This window comes from Meriones unguiculatus, chromosome 15 (genome assembly GCF_030254825.1).
Source record: "Meriones unguiculatus strain TT.TT164.6M chromosome 15, Bangor_MerUng_6.1, whole genome shotgun sequence".
In the NCBI taxonomy this organism is placed as follows: Eukaryota; Metazoa; Chordata; class Mammalia; order Rodentia; family Muridae; genus Meriones; species Meriones unguiculatus.
Window position 1 is genome coordinate 16,018,023 of NC_083362.1, and position 12,697 is coordinate 16,030,719.

General features: G+C 38.6%; 1 protein-coding gene across 2 annotated transcripts in view; it reads left to right on the top strand.

The window, feature by feature from the left end:
• The window catches only part of Tmem232 (transmembrane protein 232), a 237,619-nt gene that overhangs the window by 154,069 nt on the left and 70,853 nt on the right, over positions 1-12,697 (top strand). The window lies entirely within an intron of this gene.

Below are 12,697 nucleotides of genomic sequence, written 5' to 3' on the forward strand. Positions count from 1 at the left end.
GGCTTATCATTTAATTCTGGATTTCACACAAACTTTATTTTTTATAGCAAGACTAGTTTATTTTTTATTTCATTCTGGTTTTTTGTTTAGTGTTTCACTCTTACAGATGTTCCCTTTTGCTATGAGAACTCTAAATTGTATAGAAAAGCAGGAAGTCAAGTATTATCCTTACCCCTCTCTATACAAATTTCATTTTCAAACAGCCAGCCACCATGGCAGATCTTGCTTTCTTTTTCTTAACGCCCACTCTCCCATCAAATCTGGGTAATTTCTAGTTCATCACTGTTGTCACCTAATGTTATTTATAAGTAAGGTACTATAATTTCAACTTTTTTCCAAGTAATATGACATCTCTCAGAGTAGCAAACTGCATTTATACACAGGCCAACTTTTAGAAATCTCCTATGAATCTTTGCACCTTTTCCCCATGAAACTTGTAACTGATAATCTCTCAGTTCTTAGCACGCATCTTTGGGTTGTGGCATGTTTTTCATTTGCCTCACTGTGCCATCGAACCTTTGTTTAGGGATCTTATCCACTTTAGTATCCAACATAGCCTATCATTTATCCTCTTGTGAGTCTAGCACTCCATTACATGATCATCCTCTGCAGTTGTTAAATATTGCTGTTGATTCGTATTGTGTTGTTTTTATTTAAAATAATATTTTAGACTACTCCTTGAAGTTTTAAAATTCGCCTGTTTTTGTTTACATTTTAAAATATATTTCTAGGTCATGATCAAAGTAATCTTTCCCTATAATTTTAACCTGTTACTTTGTTCTTTTCTAATGTTGCCTGCATTTCTTTTATTTCAAGTTTATTTACTTTAGAAATACCACTTAAATAAATGTTTATCTTTTGAAAATTTCCCTTATTATTTTTCTCACATTTACTGCTTCCATCTACTTTGGACTAATGGAAGGTTTTATCTTAAATTGAGATGTAATTCATAATCTAGAAAATTAACCTTTTAGGCTTGACCAATTCAACACTTTCATGTATTAGTATGTAATTACTAACACATCTAATTCTGGAATAATTAAATCAATCTAAAAGGAAACATGTACCAATTATTAGACAGTCTCCATCTTTAGAATCCATTGACTTTAGTGTCTAAGGATCCTTTGAATAAATCATTTGACTACTTCTTAATCTTGTTATTTGTGTGTTGAAATGTATCTTAAAAATACATCTCTTGTCAGATCTATAATTTAGATTTTTCCCCATGTGATATAATTTTACTTTTTGGATAACATAATATTAATCATAATATATTATATAATTATATTTTATGATGTGCAGTTTTCACTTCTGTTTCTGATGCTTTGAAGTGTGATGTCATAGCTAAGACACTCTCACCTCATGTATGGGAAGTTATACATTTTTTTCTTCTAGATGTTTTATTCTACTTATTTATATCTTCTGCTGAAGTCTTCAGCCTACTTTAGTTAATCCTTTATATGGATTGGGAGAAAGGTCCAAGTTCATTCTGCAGTGTGGATAAACAAATTGTCCCCACAGTATTTACTCTAAGAATTGTTTGCTGCTTTGAACTGTCTGGACAGTTACAGCAAATCAATTTTGTGGACTTTCAAGTAAGCTCTGTTGATATTATGTTTGCTCCTACACCAGTATCGTAGTGGGATATGAGGGAATTGTGAACATTTCCAGATTTTAGAGCATTTTCTGACATTGTTTTGATGTTTTTGTTTCACTGCATTTTCATGTATTAGAATTGTGTTAATTTTGATGAAAAAAAAGAGATTAAACCGTATTTTAAATACTGACTGGTCCAATCCATGAAAATGCAGTGCCTTTGCATATATTACTGGTTTAATTTTTATATATACGTTCTCTTAATGAAGCTTTCTTTTTAAAAAAATAGATTATTTTCTCATACAATATGTCCTGATTATGGTTTTCCCTCCCTCCACCTCTCCTGCTTCCTAACACCTCTCCTCCCCTCCAGACTGACTTCCTTTCTGTATCTCACTAAAACAAAACAAAACAAAAAAACAACAGCTCCTAAGAGATAACAACCAAACATGACAAAATAAAACATAGTAAAAACTTTCATATCAAAGCTGGACACAGTAACCCAACAGGAGGAGGAAGAGTCCCAAGAGCAGGCAACAGAGTCAGAGGCCCAATAAAAATACTAAGCTGTTATCTATCCTATATGCACAGAGGAGCTGGCGCAGACCCCTGTGGCCCTGTGCTTGCTGTCTCAATCTCTGTGAGCTCATATGCACGTTGCTTAGTTGATTCAGAGCCGAGTTTTCCTAATGTCCTTCATCGCCCTGACTCTTATGATCTTCCCACCTTTTCTTCTGCAGCTCTGAGGGGAGGGAGTTGATGGAGACCTCCAGTTTAGTCCTTCTCTCCACATAATGTCTGGCTGTGGGTCTCTGCACCTGTTCTCATCTGCTACCAGAGGAAGCCTCTCCGACGTTGCCTGGATTAGTATTGCTGCAGAAGATCTGTAGGAGTCATTTTATCACTACTTTTTTTTTCTTCCTTTTTTAGATCAGAAGCGTTTGTTTTCACCTTAGGTTTCTGGGATATCTAGTCTCCAGTTCTTGGTCACCCAAGCAGTAGTGAGTGTGGGTTATATCTCATGGACTGGGCCTTAAGTCCAACCTGGGTAGGTTATCCCCACAAGCTTTGTGCTACCATCGCCCCAGCATATTTGGAAGGCAGGACAGCTATCCAGGTCAAAGGTCTTACGGCTGGGTTGGGGTTTACAGTTCTCTTTGGGTATCCTGAAAAGTACCTTCTCATACCAAAGACGCTAGAATGTGGTGGTGAATGTTCTACGTAGGCAGCGGCTCAGTCTCTCCATGTGCAAAGGGTTATGTCAGTGCGCTGTCTTCCACGGTGGGGACTTGCTGTCCGTTTGTGAAGAGGAACTTAGAGCAAACAGCCTGGCTTGTTTGGGATTGTCCACGGGACCCCTTTAGCCAACCCGTTTCATCAGTTGGATGAAACCCAGTCCTGGTACTGGGAGCTTTGTTAGTTGGCAAGAGCTGGCCTGTTGGGGCACCATCTCCCGCATTATTTGGAGACTTCATTAGGGTCACCTTCATGTGTTTCAGAGTTTCCCACAGAACTAGGTTTCCATCTCAGCCCTCAAGTGCCCCACAAGTCTAGCGGTCTCTTTCCCTGCATTTTCTTTCTCAGCACCATCTCCCCACCCGATTCTCCTGTCCCAGCCACCTCTCCACATCCATGAAATCTATTTTCTCTCCCCAGGGAGATCCACACCTCCCCCTACCCCCATCCCTTCCCCTATACATAACCTCTCTGGCGCTGTGGATTGCAGCTTGGTCATCATTTATGTAACAACTTGTGTCACAACACTAGACGGAGAGAAAGCTAACCGGGATGGCATGGGTTTTTGAAGCCTTAAAGCCCACCTCCAGTGACATAGCTCTGCCAGCTAGGGCACAGCTCCTTATCTATTTTGAAGATAGACTGGTAGATCCAGTTGGGGTCCACCAACTGGGGACCAAGTGTTCAACCAAATAAGCCCCTGGGGCCATTCTCATTCAAACCACCACCCAGAGCAACAAATTCCAAAGAAGAGGCTTGAGTCCAGAGGAGAGATGATGGTGGTTCGCAGGGAAGTGGGCACTGTGGTGAAGGGAGGCGGAGATCTAAAGAGCATCACTGTAGGCTAGAATGTCACCTGTGGTTCTGCAGGGGACAGTGGCAATCAAGAGTGCAGAACTCGCTAGAATGACATAGGCAACAAGCATGAGAAAAGTAATGTGAAGTACTCCAAATGATACATTAGTCTGACTGCCTTTTAGGATATTGAAATTTCTCAGGAGTTTTGCTCCTTTGTCCCTTCCCTAATCCTTTTTCTTTACAACTCTCTTTTCTCACTCAAAACCCCCCTTTCCACCATTTCATTTCTTTACATATTTCTCACTGTGTACTATCCTCTCATATTATCTGCAATAGTAGAATTACTGTGGTAGGAGAATACTATTATGTAGATAATATATAGATTGCCTTTATATATATGTGTGTGTGTGTGTGTGTGTATGTATGTATGTATACACACACATATATATCCTTTAATATACACATATTGCTTAATCTCCCTTAAAAAGCATTTATTTTATTTTACATGGTTTGGGAGTTTTGCCCGCATAAGTCCGTATGCTACATGTGTGCTATGTTGTGTTAGCCGGAGGTGAGCATCCTGGGAGCAGAGTTACAGACAGCTGTGAGCTGCCATGTGGGTGCTGGAAATTGAACCAGGGTCTTCAGTGCTTTTAAGTACTGAGAATAATCTCTCTAGCCCCATCTTTTGAAGTTTTAAATATAGAAATCCCCTTTCCCCTAGTTTTGTGTTAATTTTGGTGCTATGGAAAACAATATTTTGAATTTCTGTTTTTCAGAATGTTCACTATTAGCGTACAAGCAATAATTTAATTTGTGAAAATGACCTTATTTCCTTAAACCTTGAAGAATTCCTTTGTTAGTGACTATGTTTTTGTTTGTGGTCATGTATGTCCTTTGTGTTCATAGTATTTAATATCCAAGGTTATATCGTTTGCCAACAACGTTTCCTTTCTCTTCACAACCTGAGGGTTGTCACTTCCCTTATATATTTGGTCATGCTAGAACAGCCAGCGCAATACTGAACAGGCGTGACAACAACGGGTGTCTCTTCACATCTCTAACGCCAGTATAATGTCATCTGTGGGCTTGACCCTGGAGCCTGTTGTCTGATTGAGGAAGTTCACTGTATTTCTCCTTCACTGTGTCTGGTATGAAGTGTGGCTCATTTTGTGTTATTTCATTTTTTTGTGTGTTTGTCTGGTAAGATGATTGTATAATTTTTGTTCGTTATTAAGTTGACAGTTATGTAGCACATCAACACATTTCTAGATGTTCAAATGACTTCCCTTGGGCGAAAAATATTATGAATCATATTGGTGATTGCTCCAGTTTTAGAATGTGATTATTTTTTCATAGTACTCGACTTAGTTTTCCAGGATTTGTACTTTTTTTTTTCTCGGTAGGAGCTATAATTTATTTCCTTTGTTATTTACCTCATAGACTGAGGTGAGAACTTATCCACTTTCAATGGAGAAGGTATGATATCAATTAAGTCTATGAATAGTCAACAGAATTCACCAATGTTGACTTTTGGATGGGAACCTTGTTTGATATGTTTTTTTCATGTTACTATTTAATTTCCTTAACTTGTTATAGGTCTAGTGGTGTTTTAAATTTACCTTTGTGGTGTATTTTTCTATTTTCTATTTTTGCTTTATTGGTATTTTTCCATTTCAAACAGGTTTGTGTGTATGTGTGTGACTGTATGTGTGTGTGTCTGTATGAGTGTGTGTCTGTTAAACCTGTGTGTACCCATGGCTTGACATGATGTGAATGATGGAGAACAACCTGTAAGTGCTGGTGTTTGCCTTCCACCTTGTTTGAGATAGCATCTGTTTGCGCTGTGTAGACCTGGCTGGCTGGCCCAGGTGCTTCCTGCCATGTCTCTGCCTCCACATTCTGGTAGAAGCAAGATGGGATTACAGACAACCTCCATCGCTACAGACAACCCTGGGTTTTTATGGGATTCTTTTTTATTTTTAGAAGATGTAGTTCTAAATACTTCATACAGTATATTTTGATCATATTTTCCCCCTTCCCCAACTCCTCCAAAATCCTCCCTACCTTCCTACCCACCCAACTTCAGGTTCTCTCTCTCTCTTCTTCTCCTCCCTCTCTAGCTCAGAAAAGGAAGAACAACCACCAACAAAATGAAGATCAAAACTAAGATGAAACGGAATGAAAGAAAAACCAATAAGACAAAACAAACAAACAAACAAAAAAACAAAACCAAAAACCCAAAAACAAAAGCAAAAATAAAAAGCAAAGTAAAACAAAAAGTACACAAAGACCATGGAGCCATTTCGTGTTGTCCCGCTACCCCTCAGCATGAGGGCTGCTCTGGAGTGTCTTGATATCCCCGTGACACTCCACTGGAGAAGACTGGCTTTCCCTCTCCCAGCAGGGATTAGCTGTAGGGAGCTTCTCCGCAAGGAGGGGACTTTGGCAGGGCTTCTGTCTTGTGTGAGCCTGTGTAGGACTTGAGCCTGTTGTCAAGGCTCTAACGGGTCTGGCAAATGCTGTTTCCCGGGAGTCCTCCTCCACCTCAGGCTCTGCCGATCTTTCTGCCTTCTCTTTTGCATAGATCCCTGAGTCTTGAGGGGAGGGGTGTGATAAGGACATCCCATTTGTGGCTGGGTTCTCCAGAGTCTCACACGCTCTGTACGTTGCCCAGCTGTGGCTCTCTGTGTTAACTGGCCTCTGCAGCAAGGAGAAGCTCCTTGATGATGGTTGGCTATAGCGCTACATCACCAGGAGCCACTTCATCATCGTGTTTCTCTAGCAGAGGACGGTAGTAGATTTTCTCCGAAGGTCCATGCCCTATCTTACTCTTTTTCACTTTAGCTGCGCCAGACATGGGTTCTATCTCATGGAGTGGGCCTTCAATTAAATAAAAAAAGTGATTATTTACTCCCATAACATTCATGTGACCATTGTGCCAGTGTATCTTGCAGGCAGGTCACGCTTAGGTTGTGGCTTGGTGATGTTGATGATTACTCTTCTTCCGTAGCTGCACAGTAACTTCCAGCCCCACGAACGCTAGTCATTAGGAGTGGAACTTCTAGTTTGCCACCAGCTCATGCTTGTTCACATAAATTAGTTGCATCTTTAACAAGAGAACCTTACCACCAAGGCTATTGGCTATTCTCCAATACTCTTGGCAATAGCTCATGGTATGTGGGGAGTTAATGATTCAACAATATGCAACCCATTTCTGTTACTGGAGGTTTTACTTGATGGTATAAGATGTCCAGATGGGGCATTGTCTCCTTCATTCTATGGTGAGTTCATCACATTTCTTTCATATGTATATATTAGCACATATGTTGTTATGTATACACAGAGAGTGTATTATATATACATTGTGTATGTATTTTTGAAGCTTCTAAGGCAGTAGGTTTCCATGGCTTTTTAGGAGACCTTCAGTGTCATTCTTCCCCATATTATCGCCTTACTCTACCCTCCCACCCAACTCCTAACTTAACCCTCCTATTCCAGTTTCCCCCTTATCTACTTATAACATTTTTATATTTAATTTTTTCCCTTGGAAGATTCTCTCCCTTGGTCCTTCACAGTTATCTATCCTCTGTGGTTATTTGGACTGAAACAAACACACACATGCCTACAGGGTAAAGCTAACATCTGAATAGAAGAGGAAAAGTGAAGTTTGTCCTTCGGGATCTGCGTTACTTCACTCAGAATGATTGCTTATAGCTCTATCCATTCGCCTCCAAAGTTCAGAATTTCACTTTTTGTAACAGCTGGAGAATGTCCCACCATGTCAGTCTAGCAGATTTTATCTAGTTATCAGCCGTAGGACGTCTAGGCTGATTCCAACTCCTTGCTCTTATAAACAGAGCATCAATGAACGTGATGAGCGAGCATCTGTGCAGGAGGATTTAGAGTCCCACTGGGTATATGCCTAAGAGTGGTGTTGCCAGACCTTTTGGTGGATTGATTTTCAGATCTGTCTGTCTGTCTGTCTATAGCTATCTATTTTTGGATGAAGCCTGTATCAAAAGGGATGTACCTGATTTGCCATCGCCACAGCCAGTTTATCTATCCTATTGTAATATAAATACTGTTTCTTAAGGAAAAAAATTGATTTCCAAAGCACTCATAACAATACCTCATCTTTCACTCTGATTTCAGAAATTTAAGTTCCTGCTCTATATCCCTGTCTTCCATCTGTCCTTCTCTCTCTTTGATCAGACTAACTAAAGCTTATTATTTCTGTCAATCTTCCAAAGAAAAACATCTGATTCTCATTTTCTTTCCTTTATTTCATGTATTTGCATTGTAATCTTATTTTTTTTCCTAATTCTTGGTTCTGGCTTGAGTTTGCTCTGCTTTTCCTAGTTTCATAGAAGGGAGACAGATAGGTTAATTATTTGAGTCTCTCTTTTTAAATTTTTTGGCACATTGTGTTTTAGTTTTAATTCATCTCCAAGTATTTTCCAACCTCTTTTTAAAATAAATTTTTGTTAAACAACTGATTAGTATTTAGGAATATAGTTTAATTTCGTATTATAGATAATTAAATGTCATTTTAAAATTTCTAGTTTTACTCTGTTCTGGGATGGAATGAGTTAAGATATTTTAAGTACGTTGAGATCTGCTTGGGGCCATCACATTGCTAGTCATAGAGAATATGACAGCTTCATTTTTGAATGAAGTTTATTCAGGTGTTAGCGGGGTGTTTAAGCTGCTGACTACTTAGCTTGAGACACTTGTTCAAATCATCTGTTTTCTCCTCTGTGTGCTTTGTGTGTTGTAGAAGGTGTTTGGTGAAAACTCCACTCCGCTGCAGCACTGTCTAACCGTCCTTCATTGCACTTAGTTCCTACTTCATATATTTTGAGGCTTTTATTAAATCGTTTATCTGTATAATTGTTGGATCTTCTTGGAACGCTGACCTTTTGTTATTATTAGAGCCCCTTTATTTTGTGGTAATTTTAGTCGTGAACTCCATTTGTTAAATGTAAGCATTGACAGTACCAGTCTACCCTTGGCATTGTTTGCAGAATAAATCTCTTATAACATTTCACTTCCAATCCATCTGCACCTTTAAAGGCACAGATCAGTTCCTTACTGATATCATAGCATGTACTATGTTTTAATTCATCCTTCTAATTTTTACCTTACATTAGTGTCTTTAGTCTATTTATATTGTATAGTTACTGATGAGTTACTTTATCAGGTCTTATTCAACATTCTTCCTAAGTCACGCCTTTTTTAAACTACTTTTTCTCCATTTATAACTTCTTTTGAACAAGCTATTTTTCTAATGAAACATCTCAGTTCAGTTTTATTTTGTTGTTTAAAAAAGTTATTTCCTTCATATTTCCTCTGCAATTTGGAATTAAGATAATACTATGTAAATATTGGTTCAAGAACTAAAGAGGTTAAAAAGCAACAGATCAAGTAATCCAATTAAAAAATGGGGAACAGAGCTAAACAGAGAATTCTCGATAAAGGAATATTGAATGGCAGAGAAACACTTAAAGAAATGCTCAGTGTCATTAGTCATAAGGAAAATGCAAATCAAAAGGACCCTGAGATTTCACCTTACACCATCAGAATGGCTAAGATCAAAAACTCAAGTGACAATACATGCTGGAGAGGTTGTGGAGAAAGGGGAACCCTCCTCCCCTGCTGGTGAGAATGTAAACTTGTACAACCACTCTGGAAATCAATCTGGCGCTTTCTCAGACAACTAGCAATAACACTTCCTCAAGATCCAGCTATAACACTCCTAGGCATATATCCAAAAAAGGCTCAAGTACACAATAAGGACATTTGCTCAATCATGTTTGTAGCAGCTTTATTTATTTCCAGAAGCTGGAAACAACCCAGATGCCCCTCAGTTGAGGAATGGATTCAGAAATTGTGGTACATCTACACAATGGAATATTACTCAGCAATAAAAAATAAGGTAATCATGAAATTTGCAGGTAAATTGGTGGGACCTGGAAAGGATCATCCTGAGTGAGGTAACCCAGAAGCAGAAAGATACACACGGTATATACTCACTCATAAATGGATATGAGACATATAATATAGGATAAACCTACTAAAATCTGTACACCTAAAGAAACTAATCAAGAGGGAGGACTCTGGCTAAAATGCTCAATCCCCATCCTGAAAGGCAAAGAAGATGGATACCAGAAGAAGAAGAAAATAGGAAACAAGTTAGGAGCCTCCCACAGAAGGCCTCTGAAAGGCTCTTGCCTGCAGAATATCAAAGCAGATGCTGAGACTTATGGCCAACCTTTGGGCAGAGTGCAGGGAATCTAATGAAAGAAGTGGGAAATAGTAAGATCTGGAGAGGACAGAAGCTCCACAAAGAGAGCAACAGAACCAAAAAATATGAGCACAGGGGTCTTCCCTGAGACTGATACTCCAACCAAGTAGCATGCATGGAAATAACCCAGAACCCCTGCACAGATGTAGCCCATGGCAGTTCAGTATCCAGGTGGGTTCCATAGTTATGGGAACAGGGACTGTCTCTGACATGAACTGATTGATCTGCTCTTTGATCACCTCCCCCTGATGGGGGAGCAGCCTTATCAGGCCACAGAGCAAGACAATGCAGCCTCTCCTGATGAGACCTAATAGACTAGGATCAGAAGGAAGGAAAAGAAGACCACCCCATCAGTGGATTTGGGGAGGGGCATGTGTGGAGAAGGGGGAAGAAAGGAGGGATTGGAGGGATAAGGGAGGGAGCTACAGGGAGGATATAAAATGAATAAAGTGCAATTAATAAAAAATTAAAAAATATTGGTTCTTATTAGTGTCAGCTTAAATTTCAACAATATGTAGATTTTGGTCTTCGGGAACATTATTCTTTCTATCCAATTACTGTCACACAAATTAATCTTTATGTATTGTACACTAACAGATTTATAATTACTGCTTTTCTTAAGTAATTTTAATATATAGAAGAGAAATGACTTAAACATAAGTAAAAGTATATATAGGCTTTTAAAAAAGATTTCTCTATGATCTAGCTTTTCCCAGTGTACTGTGTTTCTTATTAAATTTAAGCTTCAATCCTAAGAAATTACTTGGATGTTTCCTTTTGGGCAGTAGGCTATGGGAAGATTCTCAATATTTTTTTCTCTGTACATAGAACATTTATTTGATGGCTTTTTGCTTCAGCGCTTGAAATGCATCCTTCCCCTGGCTTTCACTTATTCTGGTGCTCCTTTTTCAAATGATAGAGCTACATGCTTGTTTCATTTACTTTTACTCATTTTAATTTATGGATTTAATTATAAAAGTCCTCTAAGTGTGCTAAATTCATTTGCTGCCTCCCGCTTTCTGTCATTTGTGCTCATCATTAATTAAAAGACTATTTTAGATGTTTCAACATATTTTCTTCTGTGGTGGCAATCTCTGCCTGGAACTTGGGTTTAAATGCCTGTTCCTCTTCTACAGATGGGCTGTCCCCTTCCAGCATACTTATCTGCTAATTATAATTCCTGTGATAGCGATTTGTTGTGAGATAGGGATCTTTTTACTTAAATAGTTAATGATTCTTACTTTGAAATGCTTGATTTTCCATTTGAAAGTTCTGTTAACCTATCAGCAATACTGGGTGTATGTGGTTATTTTGCTTCTTATTATTTTAGGGATATGAGGGGAAATAGCCCCAGACAGTGTGGGCCCAGACCCCTGGCCTTCTTACTTCTTAAGCACCTCTTTTCAGCTTTTACTGAGTTTCATTGCTATTGAAGCATTAGAGATGATATGTGGCTGAAAAGAGAGAGTTTGTTCAATTTAAAGTAAATTGCTTCAAGCGAGTGGTCAGTGTCTCTAATTCAAGCACAAAATATAGCTCAAGAACAAGTTTTTGCATATATACTTTTCATATCCTCATCAACAGTTCTATGATGGGCATTTGATTTCCTGAGTTCTGTAGCTTCCTAGTCACCCTTACTTTTTGTAAAAGATTTATTTATTTATTTAAAAATGTATGTTTTGCCTCTATCTATCTATCTATTTATCTGTCTGTCTGTCTGTCTGTCTATCCCATGTGTGCTCTGTGTACCTGTGGTGGCCACAGGAGGCTGTCAGGTTCTTTTGACCTGGAGTTACAGGAGGCTGTGAGCCATCATGTGGGTGCAGGGAACGGAACCTACGGGTCCTGCAAGAACAGTGGATACTCTTCACCAGCGAACCTTCTCTCCAGCCCCATATTTAACTTTTAACATGAAAGTATAATCTTAGAAGTCATTTCATCACCGACTTACGTAACTGCATAATTTAGCATTGGAGTATTATAAATAAAACTTCTAGGAACAGATGCTGACATAATAGAAAAAGCAGCAGATGAAGTAACACAATAGAGGATGTAAATTCATTGCCTGGAAGAATGGGTTTCAGGATAATCACTGGCATTCATTCATTCAATTATCATGTACGTGTAAAAGATGCCTTCAGCAAATAATTATGAATATTGATGATTAATAAATATCACATGCATGTTGACTAGGTACACATGGTTAAATTAAGAACAATAACCTTCTAATATATAAAGTAACTACAGAGTAATGAAGTAGTTACTTTGACTGAAAACAATCTTTTCATTCTCATGAGAAACACTGGCTAGTCCTCAGTTTGGTGGAAAAGTCCTTCTTGGTGCATATACTCTTGTAAAATAGATAACCTTTTTGTTACACAATACAGTTACAAAGTATTTATCTTGATGGTCCCTTATTAGATGATGAACTAAACTTCTGAGTTTTTCTCCTTTCACTCTTTAAATCTGCTCTTACGGTATGGAATGGAAGTCCCTTGGTTACACGAACTTCGTAAGAGTGTGAATGGGGGTGTTTCTGCCATAGGCCAAGAGTCCCTGTTCCCAATAGCCAAGTTACAGAATCGGCAAAACCTGTGTGCATCAACAGATGAACAGATAAAGAAAACATCACTCATACACACACACACACACACACACACACACACACACACACACAAAGTCATATAGTTTTCAGGGAATGGAAAGGACAGGAGATCACTGTGTTCAGCAAAATTAGACTCAAAGAAAACACTATTTCTC